The sequence below is a fragment of the Rhinoraja longicauda genome, chromosome 27 (genome assembly GCF_053455715.1).
Source record: "Rhinoraja longicauda isolate Sanriku21f chromosome 27, sRhiLon1.1, whole genome shotgun sequence".
Lineage (NCBI taxonomy): Eukaryota > Metazoa > Chordata > Chondrichthyes > Rajiformes > Arhynchobatidae > Rhinoraja > Rhinoraja longicauda.
The window spans coordinates 5,411,459-5,436,089 of NC_135979.1; positions in this window are offsets into that span (position 1 = coordinate 5,411,459).

A 24,631-nucleotide genomic window follows, 5' to 3' on the forward strand; every position below is an offset into this window, starting at 1 on the left:
GTAATGTCACATGTAATTCTGTGTGTTTGTAATTCATTAACTTATTTTGCATATTTTTATACTTTTGTACTTTTTGATTTTGGGTCCAAAATTAGCACATTACCAATTAGAACACAAATTACCCCAGGCTTTCTCAGTTCTACATTGCAATTCTGCACAAATTGGGCTCCAAACTCCATTGCATGTTGTGGGGGAATGCTTGATCTTTTTCTTGTGATTCTGGTCTGAGATCAGAAATCGACAATGTTGAGAATTTCATGAATGAACTTGGTATACGACACATTGGTACATTCCACTTGAACAGTGGAGACTCTAGAGACCAATTATCAAATGGTAATTGCATATTAAATCTGTGACCTTTTGAGAGTATGGCTCGTGACCAATGACATTCATGTTTATTCAACATAGAAAATGTGAATAAAACAGAAACATATTGCTAGAATAAAACACAAAATGCTGAAACTGCTGTTCAGATTTGGAACTGTGGAGAAAGAAATAGCTAACTTTATGGATTGAAAACCTGAAAATTATGCTAGAACCTTTCTGAACAAGGAGACGTGCGCTGTGAGAATAAGGGAGGAATGTCACCTATATCATTCCATGTGCTTTGTTTTCTTTGTTTGGGGTACAAGAAGGCAGCAGAGTGAATGATGGGCCATTCTACAGAAAGAGGGAAGGATAAATTAGTCCAGTTCATTTAAATCTATACAAAATGTTTTACTTTCTAAGTGCTTTATATTTCTTGAAGATGCCCTTAATATTTGGCTGTTAATGAATTACATTAAACACATACAGCATTTAACCATATAACCATATAACAACTACAGCATGGAAACAGGCCTGTCCGGCCCTACCAGTCCACGCCGACCATTCTCCCTGACCTAGTCTCATCTACCTGCACTCAGACCATAACCCTCTAATCCCCTCCTATCCATATACCTATCCAATTTACTCTTAAATAATAAAACCGAGCCAGCCTCCACCACTTCCACCGGAAGCCCATTCCATACAGCCACAACCCTCTGAGTAAAGAAGTTCCCCCTCATGTTACCCCTAAACCTTTGTCCCTCAATTCTGAAGCTATGTCCCCTTGTTGGAATCTTCCCCACTCTCAAAGGGAAAAGCCTACCCACGTCAACTCAGTCCGTCCCTCTCAAAATTTTAAAAACCTCTATCAAGTCCCCCCTCAACCTTCTACGCTCCAAAGAATAAAGACCCAACCTGTTCAACCTCCCTCTGTAGCCTAAATGCTGAAACCCAGGCAACATTCTAGTAAATTATGCTAGAACCTTTCTGAACAAGGAGGCGTGCGCTGTGAGAATAAGGGAGGAATGTCACCTATATCATTCCATGTGATTTGTATTTGTACTTAAAAAGTACTTGGATGGGTGCTTGAATAGGAAAGGGCGAAATGGCTATTGGTCTGCAGTTAGGCTACAAAATCTTAAAACTCTTATTAACCGTTAGTTAATTGATGATAATTCTTTCTGAACTCTTTGCACTTCAAAAATGTTAACCAGCCGGCTGAGGCTTTACTTGGATAATGACTTTGATTTTTTGATAATATTTGATCCGGCGCATCTGGCGCTCAATAGCATGAGTCAATGTGGCTTCTGCATCAGGAATGTACATGAGCGCTATTAGGCCCAAAAATGGTCAAGTGGGTTATAGGTATCTTCAGTGGACTTCCTTGTCAATAAATATCTTGGCCAGCACCCATTGGGAGAGCATCAACTACAAACAGTAGAACAGTCAAGGGCATGGGGAATGCTGTTCTCCAACATGATTCATCTCAAGAAAAGCTGCATAGATGATACTTAATCTGTGAATCTAGCCAATTCTGTCCTGAGATAAGAGTCATATACCAAACTGGATCAGTATTTACAAAGCTAGCATTCCCATGTGATATATTGCCTATTTTTCTTGACCGACAAGTTGACTCTTCAGGCTATCATTTTGATTATTTTACACCAAAGTTTGCAGTGACAGAAGAATCTACTGAAATTACAAAAAAAACATGCCATTTTTTAGACAAAGTAACATATTAATTCTGTATTTTTAAGAAACAATAAATCCAGAGTGTAATGCTCTTTTCATTGTATGTTAGGTAAAATTATTAATGTAAATATCAAGAAGTCAGTTGGAAAGATGCTGTGAAATATATTCCAAGGTTTCAAAGTTTCAAGGTCAGTTTATTGTCACATGTATCAATTAAGGTACAGTGAAATTTGAATTACCATACAGCCATACTGTATGTATGTAAAAAAGCAACAAGACGCACAACTACATAAAAGTTAACATAAACATCCACCACAGCAGATTCCCAATGTTCCTCATGGTGATGGAAGGCAATAAAGTCTAATCTACTTCCTCTTTATTCTCCCGCGGTCGGGGCAGTCGAACCATCCGTTGGGGCGATCGAAGCTCCTGCAGTCTGTGATCGAAGCTCCCGCATCGGGTCGATCGAAGCTCCTGTGTCGGGGCGATTGAAGCTCCCGCGCTGGGGCGATCGAATCTCCCGCATCGGGTCGATCGAAGCTCCTGTGTCGGGGCGATCGAAGCTCCCGCATCGGGTCGATCGAAGCTCCCGCATCGGGTCGATCGAAGCTCCTGTGTCGGGGCGATCGAAGCTCCCGCGCTGGGGCGATCGAAGCTCCCGCGCTGGGGCGATCGAAGCTCCCTTGTCGGGGCGGTCGAAGCTCCCGTGTCGGGGCGGTCGAAGCTCCTGCGGCTTGGAGCTACCGAAGTCATTCTCTAATCAGAGACCGCGAGCTCCACGATGTTAAAGTCCGCAGGCTGCCGTGGTTGGAGCTCAGAGGCCGATCCCCGACAGGGTTCGTGAGCTCCGCGATGTTAAGACCTGCAGGCTCCTGCGGTTGGAGCTCCCGAAGTTGGTCTCCAGCAGAAGCCGCCAACTCCTTGATGTTAGGCCGCAGTGGGGATGGAGATATGATATGGAAAAGAATCGCATCTCCATCGAGGTAAGAAATTTCAAAAAAGTTTCCCCCAACCCCCCCCACATAAAACAAGCTAAAGAACACTAAAAACATACATTTTACACATACTATTATAGAACAATGAAGGAACATAGAGACTGTTGGTGAGGCAGCCATTGCTGGCGCCACCCGGTGGAACTTTGTGTTGGAGAGTCAGTTAGACACACACAAGGAAGATAAAATCATTAACTATGTGTTACAAATTTGCATTTAACACCTGTCATATTAAGAATTATGCTTTCCTTTTTCAGATTTGGCAGTTTATTAAATCCTGCATGCTGCCAGCCAGAATCAATGGAAATTTATGTCAGGTTAGTTTTTAAGGTTAGTTCCATAAAACAATTGGCAGAAGGTACCATGGTATCATTTTTTTCAGTCATGCTTGCTCATCAGCTACATTTCTCCCACTACCTCCCAACCCCCATTCCCACCCCCTGTTACCCAGCACCTTTCTCCTCCTTCATAAACTTACCTTTCATTCGAGTCCCTCTTTTCTCTTTTTATCCCATATCCCCAGATTTATATTTCTAGATTTTAGAAAAAAAATCTGTTTTTCTAACTGTGCATTAATTAAGGCCTCTGGATTGCAGGTTTATAAGATATCCTCTACTTTGCTCTTCGGAAGGGTAAGCTAATGTGGCCACACAGCTTTGTAATTGTTTCCAGCCATTACACAATTTAAATATATGACCATTTGCTCTCCATAAGCTAGTCTGTTCTAATATATAATCTTTAAACATGCTTTTAACATTTACCAGGTTACCTATGTTTGCTGAGGGTGAAAGTTCTGCACATTTTTCTCTCCATGTCTTTATTTTAACTTTTGATAGCCTTGCAAATCCACTAAATTCTGGTTTGATTTTTAATAAAACTCTCTTTTTTTGTGGAGATCCCCATGTCTTTTTTCTTCCATAGTCAGCATTTCATTGTTTTATTATCCTGACAGTGGTTTCAAATTTGGTCAAGCAGTAAGTACTGTGTTCAATATAAAGGAAAATCAGGTGTGTAATGCGCAACAGACTGAATTATTACACAATTTATTTTATTCCCAAATTATAATTACCAGCTTTATCTTGCTTGTGCAGTGTAGGCAGTGATGAAACTGCATTGGACACATTCACAGTTGTTACAATAAATTCTCTTTCAATACCTTGAAAATTGTTTCTTTGAATATGATTGCATGGAATTCCTTTGTTCATCATTTTGTGATTAGATCAGCACATTTATTTTAAATGCTGAGATGATTTAAAAATCATTCACATTTATGAATTTGCAAGCACTAATAAACACAGAAATTGTAGTATTTTAATTTCCAGTTTATTTTGAATGGTCTCTTATATTTCTTTTCAACCCAAAAGGAGGCCATTTGCCCATCCAGTGTTTAGCAGCTCTGAGAGCAATTCCAGTAATCTCATTCCCCCACTTATTTCCAAAGTAACAATTATCTCCCACTTATTCATGAACATCCATCAGATTCTTCTACCATCCACTGATACAAAGTGGTAATTTACAGTAACCAGTTATTGTCAGGATGTATGAGAAATGTAGGAGAAGACCAAAGTACTTGAAAAACACTCACAAGGAGATTGTACAAATACCACATACACAAAACCAAAGGTCAAATTGAACCTGGGTTGATGTGTACAAGCTTTGTATTCTTAAATGTCACTTTTTCACTTTGACTAGGGCCAGAAATTCCTAAGGGCTTTTCAACGGATATTTTGACACTGTCCTCAAATCTTGTATTTGTCCATTTGGTAATTTCTTCTGTGACAAAGTTCAGTTTTGGGAACTTGCCCAACAGAGTCAAGTAATTGCAGTTAGGTCTTAATGCTGGCGAGGGTAGCCAGGGAGAGGATGCTGACGTTGGTTTTATTAGTATTCCAATTTGTTTGGAGGATTTTGTAGAGATTACATTAGTGATATCTTTCCTATGTCATGAGGTGCCCATTGTAGATAGTTTCAAGATCACATAGAAGGCAGGAATATTTAAGCTGGTCAGCATAGTTTTGTGATCCAACAAATCTGTTGGAATTCTTTGAGGTAATAAATAGCAGATAAAGAAAGGAGAATCAGTAGATGTTGTTTACTTGGATTTTCAGAAGGCCTATGATAAGGTGCTGCACTTAAGGCGGCTAAAGAAAATGAGAGCCCATGGTATTAGGGGGGAGATACTAGCATGTATAGAAGGTTGGCTGAATGGCAGGGAATAAAGGGGGCTTTTCCAGGTTGGCTGCCAGTGACCAGCAGTGTTCCACAGAGACCGGTACTGGGGCCGCTACTCTCCACATTGTATTTCAATGATTTGGATATGTGAATTGCAGGTTTTGTAGGCCATGTTTGCAAATGATATGAAGATAGGTGGAGGGGCAGGTAGATGTACTTTTAGAAAGGAGATGAGGAAGAATTTCTTTAATCAGAGGGTGGTGAATCTGTGGAATTAATGGCCATAGGTGACTGTGGAGGCCAAGTCATTGGGTACTTTTAAGGTAGAGATTAGTAAGGGTGTCAAGGGTTATGGGGAGAACTCAGGAGAATGGGGTCGAGATAGATGAAAGATAGATCAGCCATAATTGAATGACAGAGTAGGCTCGATGGGCGTATGGTCTAATTCTGCTTCTTGAACTTATGAACTTGACTACTGAGGTTTGGATTACCTTGATTCAGGAACGGTAGCGATGTTTTCAGTAAGCAGTTTTCATTAGGCCTGGAAATTAGTTCACTCTACTGGGAAGACTATTGAGAGCGACGTGTGGCATTGTTGCCTTGACTTTATTGCACAACAACCCATTTGATGCAGACTTACTTACACGAGCGACTGCCAAACCTGACTGAAGAAGTCAAAAATGCCACATGCCAACATCAAAAACAACAGGGTCTCGGAAGTAGATGGTATGCCTGCTAACATTCTCAATCTTGGCTGTGAGGAACTTCAGTCAAAAACCCATTATCTTATTAACATATAACATATAACATATAACAACTACAGCATGGAAACAGGCCTGTCCGGCCCTACCAGTCCACGCCGACCATTCTCCCTGACCTAGTCTCATCTACCTGCACTCAGACCATAACCCTCCAATCCCCTCCTATCCATATACCTATCCAATTTACTCTTAAATAATAAAACCGAGCCAGCCTCCACCACTTCCACCGGAAGCCCATTCCATACAGCCACAACCCTCTGAGTAAAGAAGTTCCCCCTCATGTTACCCCTAAACCTTTGTCCCTCAATTCTGAAGCTATGTCCCCTTGTTGGAATCTTCCCCACTCTCAAAGGGAAAAGCCTACCCACGTCAACTCTGTCCGTCCCTCTCAAAATTTTAAAAACCTCTATCAAGTCCCCCCTCAACCTTCTACGCTCCAAAGAATAAAGACCCAACCTGTTCAACCTCTCTCTGTAGCCTAAGTGCTGAAACCCAGGCAACATTCTAGTAAATCACCTCTGTACCCTCTCCATTTTGTCGACATCCTTCCTATAATTTGGCGACCAGAACTGCACACCATACTCCAGATTTGGCCTCACCAATGCCCTGTACAATTTCAACATTACATCCCAACTTCTATACTCGATGCTCTGATTTATAAAGGCAAGCATACCAAACGCCTTCTTCACCACCCTATCCACATGAGATTCCACCTTCAGGGAACAATGCACAGTTATTCCCAGATCCCTCTGTTCCACTGCATTCCTCAATTCCCTACCATTTACCCTGTACGTCCTATTTTGATTTGTCCTACCAAAATGCAGCACCTCACACTTATCAGCATTAAACTCCATCTGCCATCTTTCAGCCCACCCTTCCAAAAGGCCCAAGTCTCTCTGTAGACTTTGAAAATCTACCTCACTATCAACTACTCCACCTATCTTAGTATCATCTGCATATTTACTAATCCAATTTGCCACACCATCATCCAGATCATTAATGTAAATGACAAACAACAGTGGACCCAACACAGATCCTTGGGGCACTCCACTAGACACTGGCCTCCAACCTGACATACAATTGTCAACCGTTACCCTCTGGTATCTCACTTTCAGCCATTGTTGAATCCATCTTGCAACCTCACTATTAATACCCAACGATTTAACCTTCTTAATCAACCTTCCATGTGGAACCTTGTCAAATGCCTTACTGAAGTCCATATAGACAACATCCACAGCCTTGCCCTTAAGGATTTATCTTAATAAAAATAAATTAAGATAATTTATCTTAATTATCTTAATAATTAAGATAATTAATCTTAATTATCACAACAGGGAAAGGGAGATTATGTCAGGGCCTTCAGAGATGCCATTTCATGAACATTTTCAAGAGAGGTGACAAATCTGACTGTTGCAACTAGAGGGCAATCTTCTTGATGTCCTGCCCAGCAGCTGAACTGGGTATTGACAGTAAATCGCAGGTACAGTGACTGTGTTTTTGTTGCTTTTGAGTGTTGGAAAATGTTACAGATGAACTTTATTCTGTGTTGCCACACAACAGGTTAGAAACTCCACCTGATTATTACCAAACCCAACGTCACATTGCTTTGAAGATTGACACACAATGCTGGAGTAACTCAGCGGGACAGACAGCATCTCTGGAGAAAATGAATAGATGACGTTTCGGGTCGAGACCCTTCTTCAGACTGAGGGTCTTACAATGCCTACAATGCTTTTGCATGTCTTCCTCCCTGGACATGGAAATAAAAATGAACCCCCATTGCTGCTTTAGCTGACAGTCAGTCGAGTTCTGGATTGTACGTGGAAGCGTCCTTGTCTGCAGAATTAAGTCTCACACCATGTTGTGTTTATATTCACAGAGAATCCCCTGTTTACTTGTTTGCTCATATTTTCATCTACTTTGCCAAGTAATACATAATCGACCTTTGGGCTATTCATTAAATGCGAGGAAAAACTAAACATTTTCCCTGAAAGCAGTTCTCTTCAGTCAGTTTTCAAACTATGAATGACACCTAAATATATTTTACGCTATATAAACCTCAGATGTCAACCAAAGAGGACATTGGTCAATGAACAGATAAACAAAGAATACCTGCTCTCTGCATCCTTGGCCTGCATTGTAAATATTATCAAACTGATGTTCATGGATCCTCTGGGACATTAGATGAGTACATTAGTTAAAATTACTTCACTGGAAAAATATAAACTTGTTTTTACAAATTTGGTTCACAAGTACAGTTCTGTGCTACTAGAGTAAACATGAATTTAAGAACATCTCTGCTGTGATGGTGTGTTTTTTGGAAGATGAACTGCATTTTATCCTGCTGAGGAGATCAGAAGAGTTTTGGTTCAGCAGTACTCTACTGATTAAAAACATGTACACTTTGTGGATATTCTCTATAAATATAAATACATTTATGTCTGGAGTGTTCAGAAAATGTGTTTATTTTGTAGAGCAAAGTAGAAACACGTACGTTTTTAGTCACCCTAAAGTGACTTCTTTGGAAGAAGCAATCTGTGTGGTGTACCGTCAGGAAGCTAATAATTATTCAGTCACAAAACTGATTTTGTTTAAAATCTATTTTAATTAATATGCTATACATATTAAATCAAAATTTAAAAGTTTATAGTTCCTTCCTCCCAGTGATATGTAAACTTTCTAGAATAGAATGATTACTGTGTAGCGGACAGTAATCTTGGGGTATGTTAAGCTACTAATTCAGCTGGAGTCAGTTTAGTCTCTGGCAAAGGAAAAGGAAATAATTGTTAGTTAATGGGAATTAATATAGTCTTTTTGAAATACTGTCCAACTTCCCAAGGAGGAATTTTCAAAGTTTGATATTAAGCCCTATTGGGAAATATTAAGAAAGATGAATGGTGTTTTAAGGAGGAAAGAGAGATTATGTGATGAATGAATTCCGATGTTTTTGAAGGCATGGTCATCAAAAGCAGAGTAGTTTTAAAGTTAGGAATGTTCGGGGGGGGGTGGCAAAATTAGAAGAGTACAGGTATCTTGCAGGATAGTATGTCTGGAAAACATTACGAATGAGAGTCAAAGCAATGAAAGAATATGAACGGATGAGAATTTTAAAATGGTCTTAACTGGGATCAGTGTGCATCTGCATGCGGAGGACTAGTGGATTACTGTGACTTTGTGCAAGTTATGGCAAGAGTGTCTGACTTTTTGCTGGACGACCTCCAGTTTTAAAAAAGAATAGTACAAGGGAGTTGGTCCTGGAGAAATTGAAATAGCTGATATTTTAGGAGTTTGATTCAAAAGCAGAAGCAGAACTAAACAATCTTATGGAGTGAAGATTGGTAGTTTTGATAATAGCATGGATGTTTGGTTAGAAACTGACATCAATGCCAAAAATGGCACCAAAAACGTGAACTGTCCTGTTCAGTAAAGAAAATTAGAGTTGGCGAATATGGCTTCAGTACCAAACTGGTTGTATCACTGGAAACTCACACCATTAGATCTTGATAGAATCTGATAATTGCTCAAGATTAAATTTCAGCTAGCATTCATTTTGCCATGAGAAAGGGTGGTTAGCCACTTGCCCAAAAGTGTTCCATTCAGACCTCAGTTTGGTTTTCTATTTTATCTCAATCTCTACTGCTATTACAGACACAAGGAAATGCAGATACTCGTTTACAAATAAAAACATAAATTAATGGAGTAACTCAGCGGGTCAGACAACATCTCTGGAGGACATGGAGATGCTACATTTCAGGTTTAGATCCTTCTTCAAACCGATCCAATTAGGGGAAGGGGGAGGGAAAAGAGGGGTGGGATAATGGTAGAAATGGGTACATATCTGGGTGGGGCACAGGGAAGAGAGGGGGGAAAAGATGGGAGGGATGTTACCTAAAACTGGAGAATGAAATGTTCATGAATGAATGAATGAATGAATGAATGAATGAATGAATGAATGAATAAGTTTATTGGCCAAGTATGTATATACAATGAATGTGCCTTGGTGCTCCGCTCACAAATGACAACACAAACATACAGTTAACAATTAAGAATAAAGCATAACCACATCAAAACAATAAGGATACAACATTCCGGTCTAAACATGTGGGTGAAAATAAACCAGGGCAAAAAAGAGACTACAGACTTTGGTTATTGAGTAGAACTATCACTCGCGGAAAAAAAGCTGTTTTTATGTCTGGCTGTGGCTGCTTTGGCAGCCCGGAGTCGCCTTCCAGAGGGAAGTGCTTCGAAGAGTTTGTGGCCAGGGTGAGAGGGGTCAGTGATGATCTTGCCCACTCGCTTCCTGGCCCTTGCAGTGTACAATTCGTCAATGGGGGGAAGGTTGCAGCCAACAACCTTCTCAGCTGTGCGAGCGATCCATTGTAGCCTCCGGATGTCGTGCTTGGTGGCTGAGCCAAACCAGACCATGATGGAGAAGGTGAGGACGGACTCAATGATAGCAGTATAGAATTGGACCATCATTGCCTGTGGCAGATTATGTTTCTTCTGTTGCCGCAGGAAATACATCCATTGTTGGGCCTTTTGACTGTGGAGTCGGTGGTGGCCCCCCATTTAAGGTCCCTGGAGATGATGGTTCCAAGGAACTTAAATGACTCCACAGATGTGACTATGGTGTTGTTGATGGTGAGGGGGGGAGGGGAGGGGGGAGGGGGATCTCTACAATTAGTTCCACTGTCTTGAGAGCATTGAGCTTCAGGTTGTTGCGATGGCACCAGGACGCCAGGTGTGTCACTTCCCCCCTGCAGGCAGATTCCTCCCCATCCTGGATCAGTCCAATCAGGGTAGTGTCATCCGCAAACTTGAGGAACTTGACAGAGGAGTGTATGGAGGTGCAGTCGTTGGTGTAGAGAGAGTAAAGGAGAGGGGAGAGTACGCAGCCTTGCGGAGCTCCTATGCTGAGGGTCTGCTGGTCTGAGAAGTGCTTTCCCAGCCTCACATGCTGCTTCCTGTCCGTCAGGAAGTTGATGATCCACTGACAGAGGGGTTCAGGCACAGACAGCTGGGAGAGTTTGTAGTGTAGTAGCTCTGGCACAATGGCGTTAAAAGCAGAGCTAAAGTCCACAAACAGAATCCTGGCATAGGTCCCCTTGCGGTTTAGGTGCTGGAGGATGAAGTGCAGGCCTAGATTGACTGCGTCGTCCACCGATCTATTGGCCCTGTATGCAAACTGCAGGGGGTCCAGCAGGGGGTTTGTGATGTTTTTCAGCTGGGCCAGCACAAGTCTTTCAAAGGTCTTCATGACTACAGAGGTAAGTGCGACAGACCTGTAGTCATTAAGACCAGTGATCCTTGTCTTTTTGGGTATAGGGACAATAGTGGAGACCTTGAAGCAGGCAGGGACAGTGCAGGTTTGCAGGGACTGGTTGAAAATGTCTGATATTCATACCTGCTATTGTTCCTTTAATACCTTTTTCAAACAAGGTACTGTTTTGTGTTTAACATTTACAACAAGTGGCATCCCTATCTTTGCTGTTTTAACCACATTTCCTGTTCCTTATCAGTTCTCTTTAACATTAGTTTCCTCTGTTCATACAAATGGATATCACATTTGGGCATCTCTCTATCCTGTGAATGGCAGAGTTGCCTTTTATCCCAGAATGATGATTTGTTTTGGTATTTCCAACTCACTATACCTGATTTCACAATGCCACTGTGCCAGTACCACTTCTATAGGTTAGAAGATGCTAACCTTCAGCATTTCTTCAGCATTTTCCAATCACACCTTTGTTTCGAAATTTCTGTTTTGAACTGATTCTTACAGAAGAGGTTGAAAAGGTGGTGGTGGCGAGGTAAAACTGGATGTGCATGGGGGAGCTACGAATGGACCAGGGAGTCGTGAAAAGAGAGATCCATGTGAAAAGCAGAAAAGTGGTGGGAATGGGAAATGGTGACTGGTGGTATCATGTTGGAGCTGGCAGAAATGTTGGAGGATTGTGTGTTAAATGCAGGGATGAAAGGTGAGGACCAAGGGAACACTATTGCTGTTCTGTCTGTGGAATATAGGATAGAAAGGACATGCAGGAAATAGAGGAAATGTGTGGATCACATCGTTAAGCTTCTTGCACCATCAGTAACTCTCTCACTATCTTGGCAACCTGCAATCATAATTTCAATCAAGCAATAATAAGAATGGCATGAGCATTGCGGAAAACAATCCTGACAGTTATCTCAGTAAAGCTATATTTTAATTATTAGTCTGATTTTTTTCAGGGTGAAAAACAAGTGAGTTTTGTAATTTTGATGTTTATGAATTTGTGTTCATACTGCACAAGAAAGAGATAAAGAACCTGCATTTACACAGGTATTGCACACTCATGGCAGAGTCCAAACTGCTCTTAGTCAATGACTACCTTTGTAGTCTTCCTTATTATGCAAACAATTTTAGAAACTAATGTATATTAGTTATAGTCTCGGCTCGGCCCTGGGACTTTCCATCGCCCGGTGGGGGCTTCAAAAGTCGGGAGCCTTGATCGCCTCGTGGCACCACGGGAGAAGAATGAGGAGGAGATAAGACTTTTCTTTGCCTTCCATCACAGTGAGGGTGTGCCTGGAGCAATCACTGTGATGGCTGTTTGTGTTAAAAATTGTAATTGTGTGTCTTGTGTTCTTTATTGTCTACTGCCGGACCCTGACGTGAGAGGACGCTGGCGCTATTTGTTCGCCGCTTCTCCGTCAGGATAGTTTGTCTGTTTGTTTTTATGTCTTGACTGTTTTTGTAAAGCGTCTTTGAGCATTTGGAAAAGCGCTATAAAAAATAAATGTTTATTATTATTATTATTATATAAGTTCTGCCAGATGATAATACAGGGAATGACCAATTTATCTATCCTTCACAGTGTTGGTTGAGACAAAGTCAATCATGGCAGCATCCTAGGCTGCCTCATGACTTAAATGAGACAAATGTGCTGAGCCAAGGTGCCTTATAAAGGCATTAACCATTAGTTGGTTATATTTGCTTCAGGTCTTTGTTTAATTTTAAACAATTTTTAAAGGCTTTACCAAAATAAATCTGTCTGTAGATTATCTGTTGAGTCCTCCTGAGCTGTAGTTCTACAGGTAGCTGTCCGATAGATCTTCAACCTTTACTTTTGTATAATATTGATGAGCTATTACTCAATCTCTGAGGAACAATGTCAAATAAGGCTGCACTGAGTCACTGTTGAGTTCACTGTGGCAGACAAAATGATGCGCTCTTACACTAATATCTACAGGACAGATCCTTTATCAACACTGCCCTCTAATGATTCATGGCGAGATTCTGGAATGCAGAAACATTTTTCATACCTTTAGAGCCACTTCTTGATGAAGGCAAACATCAATGATTAAATTCACCATTACCTTCAGTGTGCCAACTCACAACCCTGCCTTTTGAGCTCCATGTTTTCATGCTTCTGAGATCTGAACTATCTACAACAAGCAACCTCATGGCTCTTGAAAGATATCCTGACTGGGTGCATCATGGCCTGGTTAAAGCAATTCTAACACTCAGGAACGCGAGAAACTGCAGAGAATTCTGCTCAGCACAGTCCATCACGGTCAAAGGCCTCTCCCCTATCAAAAACATCTACATGAGGCACTGCCTCAAGAAGGCGGCATCTATCATCAAGGAACCCCACCATCTGGGCCATGCCTCTTCTTGGTGCATGCAGACATGGGCTACTTTATTTGTTGATAAGTTGCAAATGGAATTGAATATCGTACACTTCTGGCCATATGTCGGAAAGGAAGGCCATGAAGCACAATGATGGTTGGGTCTATCTGAGGAGCCTCTACAGTAATGTTACTATGCTAAATGTCCTACAACAGACATAGTCATCTTCTTTTGTTTAAGGTATGACTCTAGCCATCAGATTGTTTTCCATTTGATGGCCATTGGCTTCACCTTTGTCAAATTTTGAATCCACACTCGAGGTTACCTTGATATCAATTGCAGTCACACTTCTTTTACTTCTGGAATTAACTCCCTTGGTCTGTGTTATGACTGAAGTTGTCATGAAGTTTTAAAGCTGAGTGGTTCTGGCTAACCTCAAGATGGGCACTCATGAGTAGGTGAGTAAGTGCTACTTGATAGCACTGTCAATGATAACTTCCAACACTTTAATAATGATTGAGAATTGCTATTGGGCTGCACTTAGCTGGATTGAATTTTTCTACTTTTTGTGAGCAGTGCAAACCTGGGATAATTTTCTACAATGTCGGATAGATGTCAGTATTTTAAATTCGATGGAATAGGTTGACTGGAGGTGCAGGTAGTTCAAGAGTACAAATCTTCAGTACTATCTACAGGGATAGTCTTTTGGCCTATGACATATCCAGTGTTTTCTGTGATTTCTTTAGATGTCAAGGAGTGTAGCAAAGTAGCTGGACACATTCTGAAATATTTTCTGAGATGATTGAGATCTCAGGAGGAAGCTGAAATGGAACATCTACTTAGCACTTTTAGCTGACTATGCTTGCAAATGCATCAGCCTTTTCTTCAGCATCTACATTCTGTGCCAATATCACTGAAGATGTATATTCTTGGAGTCTCATTTTCCTGTTGGCCGTTTAATTGTCCATCTGCATCCATAACTTAGATTTGATCCAAATCAAATCAAATTGTGAGGTTGCTTAGTTTCTATATCGTATATTATTTTAGCTTTTAGCGAATGTGCCATCTTCAATTGCAGCTTCTTTAGGCTCAACCTCATTATTTTAGATATGCCTAGTGTTGCTCCAGGCATAATCTTTGACACAGCTCATAGGACTTATTCTAATTTCATACTGATATCCATATTCAATTCTCCAACAGTTACTATTTGTTAAATACCCAAACACTAGCCATATTCATCATACGAGACACAGAGTGCTGGAGTAACTCAGAGGGTCAGGCAGCATCTCTGGAGAACATGGATAGGTAACGTATCACTTACCTGAATATAGCTAAACATAGCTATATTCAGGCAAGCTGCGCTTATGATTCAGGCACACCAGATGGCACTATTGAGTTAGAAATTATATCAAAATGTATTTACATTATGCAACTGTAGATCACAGAGTATTATTTAGTGGTTTTAAAGTATTAATTTGTAAATCCTAACATTTCTAAAATAATTATTTTTAAACTTCCTGCTCGTTCTTTTCTATCATTTAGGAATTATATGTAATATAAATTGATGCACTTATTTTTTATTGGCTACTATTTTCAATGGAGTTGCCTATTTATAATACATGCCTGATTTTTCTACAAAATCACTGAGTTCTCTAAAATGTACTACTCATGAACATAGGACCTGTTCTCCCTCAAGAAATGTAATCCCAAATAAAACATTTTTTTACAAAATCATTTATTTTTATAGTATGATGATATGCAGGCCACTAACCAATCCCACGCAACAATCCTACTCTTCAAACCAAATGTGCAGATTTTGCAGAGAAACGTGTTGAGACATGGCGAGCCACCTGGTCAATATAATGCACCCATGAACAGAAACTACCACCCATTAAACACTGAGAAGCCATTGTGATAAGTTCTATTTGCTAGGTATCAACTTCAATGTTCCTCCTTGACAGTTGTCCAGACTAAACTAAACAATGTGCAACCTTGGGTATCCAGTTTTGCTTTGATTTGTGCTGCATCATCTGAAGAAGGGTCTCAACCCGAAACGTCACCTCTCCAGAGATGCTGCCTGTGCCGCTGAGTTACTCCAGCTTTTTGTGTCAATCATCACTAATGATGCTGCTGAGCATATCCATTATCTCTCCACCCTATTTAGTTCATTGCTTTTCATCAGCTAACCAGCAGGAGAGCCTCTCCATGCAATTTATACCAAGAACAAAAAAGATGGTGCCCTGTCAGTATTTGCCCAAGTATTGCAGTGTCACGGATCATTATGGTATTTGTCTCATTGGCAAACAGGAGGAGATTTGTAAGTAAGGATCATGAAGACCAGGAATTGAATACTAGACTTCATTCAAATCCAGACGATAGAATTACATTCTAAACCATGGGAGAAAAAAATCACCTGATCTACTTTAATTTCAATCCTGGGTTGGATTTCTGTGTTAAATTTATGGTAAAGATGTTGCTGGAAAGATCAACATTTATTGCCCACTCCTAAATATCTTTGAGAACATGATGGTAGATCATAATCTTAATCTATTGCACAATGTATTGCATTCCATGTGGTTAGAGAGTTCCAGGATTTAGTTCCAACAATGATTTAGGACTGGTTGTTAAGAGTCAGGCTGATGTACATTTTGATGAGGGCCTTACATAGAAAATAGGTGCAGGGGTAGGCCATTCGGCCCTTACAGGTGGTGGCATTCCCATGTGCCTGCAGTCCTCCTGCCTAGCAGAGGTTGTGGGTTTGTGAGGTACTGTTGGAGTAGGTTATGTAATTAACTTGGTGCATTTTATAGGCAGCACATAATGCATCCATTGTGTGTCAGTGTTGCAGGATATTTAGGGTGGTGATAATATGAGAAAATCCAGCAAGTACATTACATGTGAAAGAACTTAAAATGCCTTTAGAATGGTAACAACTAGGCTTTCAGAAAATTGTTGATCTGGAGAAGAGATACCCCAACAAAGGATTTAATCTTCTTGATTAACTCAATTTAAGCTTATTGTGTTGTATTCATTGGTACTTGGAATGATAGTACACAGAATGATAGTACACTGACATTTTTGAAAGAACAAGCTGATTAGTTTCTGAAGAAGGGTCTCGACCCGAAACGTCACCCATTCCTTCTCTCCCGAGATGCTGCCTGACCTGCTGAGTTACTCCAGCATTTTGTGAATAAATCGATTTGTACCAGCATCTGCAGTTATTTTCTTATACTACTAGTTTCACTCACCTCTGCTCTTCTCACCGACTGGCACTGCAAATGTTTCATTTTCAAATATATATTCAATTTCCTTCTGAAAGTTGCTATTCAAGTTTCTGCCATCCTTTTCTATTATGCATTCTATACCAGACCTATTCAGTACACTAATAATTCTCTATCATCTGATTCTTTTATAAAATAACCTTAAATAGCTCTTTGGTTACTGACCTCTTGCCTGGGAAACAATTTATCTTTATTAGAGCCTCTCTTCTAAATCTAAACCTTAACCTCCACTTCTCCAAGAAGCTATTTTAGCTTCTCAAGTTTTTACACCTAATGCAAGTGCTTCATCTCCACATGGCCACATAACAACCTAGACATCATATTAGGGTCATCATTTAGAGAGCCTTCTCTGTGTTTGACAACTCCCCAATACACATAAGGAAAGTTAATTCCAAAACTGTGCGATTAAAAATAACTCCTTATGCACAACCGTATATTGCTGCCATCATTTTAATGAAACCCCCGACTGTGTTTATGCCATCACTTGGTTTTCCTATGGTGCCAGTGTGAATATGAGCTCCAAACATTGTTCTTGTGCTGAACTTAAAATGGACATTCAAATTGTATTGTTTGATATTGTTCCATAAATAATATTAGATGATGTTCCAATCTGGAATTCTCTTTACATGTTGCAGTGCCAGTAGCTCTATGCTTTTTTGGGCAAAATGATTGTAACATCAATGGACCTCATTACATTGTCAACTTTCAAACTGTTCAGAGAATGGCACGCAGTGTAAGGGTCTAGAATTAATTCACAGCTTTTTTTCCCCTGGAATACTGGTTGTTCCATATGTAGAGTTCTAGCCTGGTAGTAAAGCTGGAAATATTGTTGTGCACTGGTGCGGCCATAAAAATAAAATTCAGATTAATTTTAATGGGAAACTGGTTTGATTTTATGATCACTTTCTCAGTGAGATTTTAACTGCTCAGTGTAATCACACTGGCAGAACCTAACTGTGGGGAAGTGGGGCCTGAGAAAGAGTGGGAAGGAGTGCTCTAGGCTTTGTTCATTTATTTATTTATTGGTTTCTAGACATCGCAAGCAAGGCAAGCATTTATTGACGTGTCTAAATGCCCTTGAGAAAGTGGTACTAAGTATATCCATTGCTTAAAGTTAGCCAATAACTCAAGACAAATCATTCAAGTGATTTGTAGAAATAGTTATTTTTCTAGAGCAACAAGCAGAATGCTCGCAGCTAGTGTATCAAGATTGACAAATATTACTCTTAACAACATCACCATTTTAATATTGCTAACTTCCCAGGATTGCCCTGAAGTTCTTTGAAATTAAGGGTTCATTGTCAGGCCAATGCTGGAACAATTCAAGAAAACAAATCAGATAATTCAATTTCAGTCAAACGTTTTCTTGACCACTTGGAGTTGAGAAAGGAAAGACTGGTGGTTAAGAATAATGCAATGAGGTAGCAGTACTTGAGGTTTCCAATTGGCCGTGGACCAAGAGGATGGGATTCCTGGGACACCAATATTCCAGGACTGGAACAATTACCTGAAAGAAGTAGCATGATGAAATCTCTAGGATTAGATCTAAAGAGTGTTGACAACTATACAGAGGAGTTGTCTCGAGAGAGAGGCAACTGGTACAGAATTGGCACTCATGATGCAGGTCAGAACCAGAAATATCCAAGACTTAGCAGCCATGCTCGGAAGAAATGTAATGATTGTAAAGAAAATGATCAGCTAAGGCTATGCTTCATGTCTCTCATTCTGTGATCTTGTTTTTCTGTCATTTTTTCTACTGTTCCAAGCTACCGCCAGCATTTTTAATAAGCATCCACACTGCACACAGAAAATAATTCGAATAGTGTCTATATCAAAGGCTATCGGACCAGACAACATTCCTGAAGGTGGACCTGTTTTTCAGTCTCTGAAGAAGGGTCGCGACCCGAAACGTCACCCATTCCTTCTCTCCAGAGATGCTGCCTGTCCCGCTGAATTACTCCAGCATTTTGTGTTTATCTCAAAAATTAACAACAGTTCTAGCCAAACTGTTATCTATGTTACTATGTGGAAAACTACTGATATACCTCTTGACCACATTTAGATAATAACTGCCAAATCAGTTTATGTTCAAATGGCAAAGTGATAGAAGTGTTATCAAGAGAATTATTCAAGCAGTATTTAATCACCGATGATATACTCACTTATACACCCAGTTCAAGATTACTTGATTCTAGACATCGTCACAGCCTTGGATCAAGGATCAAGGAGCTGACTTCCAGAGGTGAGGTGAGAATGATCGTCCTTGATATGAAGACACCATTTGACAAAGTGTGGTTTTGAGCAGCCCTGGTAAAAGTTATGTCAATGGGAACAAGGAGAAAACAATCGAATAGTTGGAGTCATACATTGCGTAAAAGAAGATAATTTTGAGTGCCATAGGTTGTATCTTCAAATCCTGTTCGTGTGCCTGGAATACAAAGATGTAGGCTGACAATTGAGTGCAGCTTTGAAGAAATGTTGAACAGTTTGAGGTGCCATTTTTCAGCTGGAATATTAAACCGTGTTCTCTTAGATGAACAAGCAGATTCTTTGACATCATTTCAGAAAAGAGCAGATTTGTTATCCTGGACAGTTTATATCTCAATCAACATTAGTTTTTGTTATGAGAGCTTGCTGTGCAAAAATTGGCTGTTATGTTTACTCCATTATATATCCATTATATATTTATTCCATTGGCTGTAAAATGCGTTGGAATGTCCCAAATAACTTCAGGGAAATAAAGACAAACTTTTTTTCCCATTGTCCCTTCCTGTTCTCATTTCCATCATATGTTCTTACTCTTCCAGTCAGTGGATTCAGCATGTTAAGTAGTGAGCAGAGGGATCTAAATAGCATTCGGGAAAGAGCAATGCACAACATTGCTCTCATGAGGGTGAGTGTGGTGTTCTGAAAATATTTTTATTGCTCTGACAATTGCCCAGTTTATTGTTATGTCTGCCAAGAATGACTGTTGCTTGAAAACTGAGATTCCCCAGATTGTCAGATAGGACAGCGGTAGCCAGACAGAAAAATGCGACATACTTTGAGGATGTCTGAGTGCGACAGCAATACCTAGTTTTCCAATACTTCCCATGACCTGCCATCTGTTGTTAGATACTTAAGAAAGGAGCCCCTACCCTCCCTCACAAATGGAGATAAAAAGCAACACTGAATATTTCAGTTTCAGTTCCAGTTTAGTTTATTGTCACGTGTACCGAGGTACAGTGAAAAGCTTTTTGTTGCCTGCTAACCAGTCAGCAGAAATACAATACATGATTACAATCAATCTATTTACAGCGTGTAGATACACGATAAGGGAATATTTATATATTGGTACGCATCTGATAAATATTTCATGATTGCTTGGGAACATGCTGCGCATAAAATGACATACAAACGACACGTCGCCTGGACAGGCCAACCCCTGCAACTCCGACACAGTGCAGCCACCAGGACAATGGGCCTATATGACCAAGCTAAGACTCTAGCATTTAAAAAAAAATCAGTCTTAAAGGGTACAAGATGGCGCCTAAAATGTGTCGACTCTTGTGTAAGGACTCAATGTGGTCTCCGATCTACTAATTAGTTAATTTAATGACGATAAAGAAATCGATAAGCTAAGGCTAAGCTAAGGCAGGAAAAATGTTAGCCAATGTTGGGGGAGTCCAGAAGCAGGGGTCACAGTTTAAGAATAAGGGGTAGGCCATTTAGGACTGAGATGAGGAAAAACGTTTTCACCCTGAGAGTTGTCAATCTGTGGAATTCTCTGCCTCAGAAGGCAGTGGAGGCCAATTCACTGGATGTTTTCAAGAGAGAGTTAGATTTAGCTCTTAGGGCTAACGGAATCAAGGGGATATGGGGAAAAAGCAGGAACGGGGTACTTATTTTGGATGATCAGCCATAATCATATTGAATGGCGGCACTGGCTCGAAGGGCCGAATGGCTACTTCTGCACTTATTTTCTATGTTTCTATAAGGCTATATGCCTAATGTATAGCAAGATTGTCACTGAAGTATCTGCAAAAAAAGAATTTTACTGTAAAGTACATGTGACTATAAAATACATTAAACCATAACTGCAGCCTTCCTACATTTCAGCAGGGACTACAATTCAAAAATTATTTATTGCCTGTGAAGCATTTTGGAATATTCTGAGGTTGTGAAGGGTGTGGGATATGCAGACCCCCATGCTTACCTCCAGATGGCACTATTTTATCTTGCAGCTTCTTGGAGAAATAGTGGGTGTAGTTATTTTATCGGTCTCTGCTGCAATCTCTTACATTTTTCACTCTGCAATGTATTCTGTTTTCCTAACACGTAGCGTGTCCATTTATAAGGGCAAGAGATTACATAATGAGGCCTGTGCAGGTTAAATTTCTACTACATCCAGAAAGCTCTGAGACTATTCAATGTTTATAAGGATAAAATTAAAATAGTTGGTTTCATTTGCCAACAAAATTACAGTTGTCATACTGTGCAGAAGCTAAATTCACTTTTATTATCGTATTCAAAGACAATATGGGAGAGGAAACATTTGTTCATAGCAAATGGTAGGAAACGTCTTCATTGAGTTATGATAGGCATTGATCTGGCATACACATGGACTGGAGTAGCCCACAGATCCTTAAAGCTGCTCCATATCTAATGAGATTATGGCTGATCTGAAAATAACCTCAATTTTGGTTTCCTGCCTTTTTGCCTACTTTTAATTTTTACCTCCTTGCTTATCAAGTACCTTTCTAAAATATTAAAAGGCTGTACGACCACTGCCCCTTTGAAGAAGATATTGCTGCAATGTCGGTCTCTGTCTTTTTTGTTTTATCACACAGAGGTATTCAACCCATTAATATTAAATATTCTTTAACTTTAGATGATTTTACAAAGAACCTGACATGGCAGTCACAGAATATCCTCTCTCCCTCTCTCTCTTTCTCTTTCTCTTCCTCTCGCATTTTCTCTCTCACTTTATCTCTCCCCCGCTCGCTTTTTCTCTTTTGCATTCTCTCTCTCTCTCTCTCTCTCTCTCTCTCTCTCTCTCTCTCTCTCTCTCTCTCTCTCTCTCTCTCTCTCTCTCTCTCTCTCTCTCTCTCTCTCTCTCCCCCCTCTCCCCTCTCCCCTCCTCCCCTCCCCTCCACTCTCTTCTCCTCTCCTCTCCTCTCTCCCCTCTCCTCTCTTCTCTCCCCTCTCTCTCTTTTTTCTCTCTCTCTCTTTTTTTTTTCTCTCTCTCTCTCCCTCTCTCTCTCTCTCTTTTTTCTCTCTCTCTCTCTCTTTTTTCTCTCTCTCTCTCTCTCTCTCTTTTCTCTCTCTCTATCTCTCTCTTTTTCTCTCTTCTCTCTTTTTCTCTCTCTCTCTCTTTTTCTCCTCTCTCTCTTCTTCTCTCCTCTCTCTCTCTCTCTCTTTTTCTCTCTCTCTCTCTTTTTTCTCTCTCTTTTTTCTCTCTCTTTTTCTCTCTTCCCCCTCTCTTTTTCTCTCTCTCTTCTCTCTTTTTTCTCTCTCTCTTTTTTCTCTCTCTCTTTTTTCTCTCTCTCTTTTTTCTCTCTCTCTCCTTTTCTCTCTCTCATTTTCTCTCTGAGTCCGCTTGCAATTCAAAATTATTCCAGTTTGATTGACACAAACTTCTCTTGTGATTGTACTATTTCCATCATGTAGGTCTGAGATAGGAATGTTTGATGTCCAAACAAATTAGTTTATCAGCAGTCTAATCTTTTTTTTAATCAATTACTTCCACTTTTATTAGCATATGCAAATCTACATTGAAAATAGAATCACCTTGTTATTCTAGCAATGACTTGTTTTCTTTGTTAAGTAGCGGGGTCCAGAATAAAAGTTTGTGTTTATATAGACAAATTCTCTACAAATGTCTTTTATTAGTTTGCAGTACAGATACTGGGATCCCAACAGCACCTCGGCATAAAAAAATAGTTACTTTTTGGACAATTTTGCTTTACCATGAGACATACATTTTTATTGAAGGCATGACTACAATGGTCCACCTCCAAATAACCAGTGTCATGGTACCTCATGCCAATGTCACTTCCAAGCAATTTATGTTCTTGTTCCATCAGACCTCATCATTAACTTGTGTTACTTCTCCTTCCTTTGCTGTTTCTCCTTCACTACTAACTGGAGAAAGCAGGTAACAATGGCCAAATGAGTCACAACCAATACATGACTCACAATTCTTATTCAAGGATTTATCTGTTATTGTTCCTCAATTCCATATTTGCTACCACCATGAAGTAATTCTATTTGCTAATATACCTTGTCTAATTTCATTCTGCCTTTATTTCCATTCCCACATACAGTGCATGCTGTGTGCCATCAAGATCAATTTGTAGCGGTTATTTTAGTCGGGACTTCAACTTTACCATGGAACCCATGCATCTTAATATTTTGCATCAACCTACCATGAGGGAGCCTGTCAAATGTCTCACTAAAGTCCATGTGGTCAACTTCCACTGTCCTACCCTCTTCAACTACCCTCAGCAATTCCTCAAAAAACTCATTCCAGTTTGAGAGACATGAACTTCCCCTTACAAAGCCATACAGACTGTCCCTAAGTAAGCCATACAAATGCAAGTGAATTCCTACCCCTAAGAATCCTCTCCAATTGCTTCCCTACCTCTGGTGTGAGGCTCACCAGCCTATAATTTCCTGGATTATCTCTAGAATCATCCTTGAATTTTGCATTCCTGTTATTTGTAGTTCCAAAGGCTCAGAGCCATCTGAGAGAAAACCATTTGCCTCATCACTGACTTCGAAGAGTGACCCTTTACTTCTAAACAGTGACCATTTGCAGTTTCTCCCACAAGAGGACACATCTACATCCAACCCGTATAGTCCCCTCTGATGTCACAACTAAAGGGGGATCTAGTGTCACAATTAATGGGGGAAAGTATGCCTGCAATTTACAATGCAACCTATGAGGCAATATAGTTTGTGGCATATCTCAAACAGGATGGATAGGAAGTGTAATAATATAACACTCGTAATGGCATAGCTTTGCTTCTGCTTTGAAAAATTAGTAGGAATCAGGCAGAAAAAAGATAGGCATGGTAAAATTAAATTGATAAAAATAATTATTGGAAATGAAATAACTCTTCAATGGCTGTTTCAAGAATCATTATAAAGAAATCATGCTCCGTTGAGATCTTTTTTCAAATAGACTGTGGCCAGAAGCATCTGTCACCTGCCAGTTACCGTGGCTTTGATCACCAGCTCTCTTGATCTCTAGAGTTTCCTACAACCTGTTTCATTTGCAGTCATTATATTACAGCATTATGTCAGAGGCCTACGTTGCTTCGGTTGCCCCCTAAGGACCACTCAGTTGAGCCTGTTGTGAGCATATGATCTGGGTATTCACCGACAGGAAGGTTTCATGGAAGCGAGCAAGCTTGTCTTCATTGTAGGAATATACCAGGGGTAATTGTGCTGCCAGATGAAATCAATGTGGATCTGACCGATAGAATGCAATTGGAATGCGTAGTGTCATATTCTCCTTTCTCTTTGGCACTCGGAGAGCTGATTTGCTTCCAGGTTTCTTTGCAGTATGGTGCAGGTTTTTTGTGCAATTTATGCCACTTCGTCAATTGCGTAAGTAGACAACAAAGGCAGTCTTTGCTCAGCATTGATTTGATTCCAGCCTGGCAAATTCTGCCGTCATGAGCACGAACCTAATTTTTAGCAGCATCGAAACCTGCACTGTTTCATGTGATAAAAACAAAATATTCTGCAAAAAACCCAGCAGGCCAGACAGCATCTGTTGATAGAGAAACAGAGTTAACATTTCAGGTCAAAGAACCCTTGTCAAATGGCAAA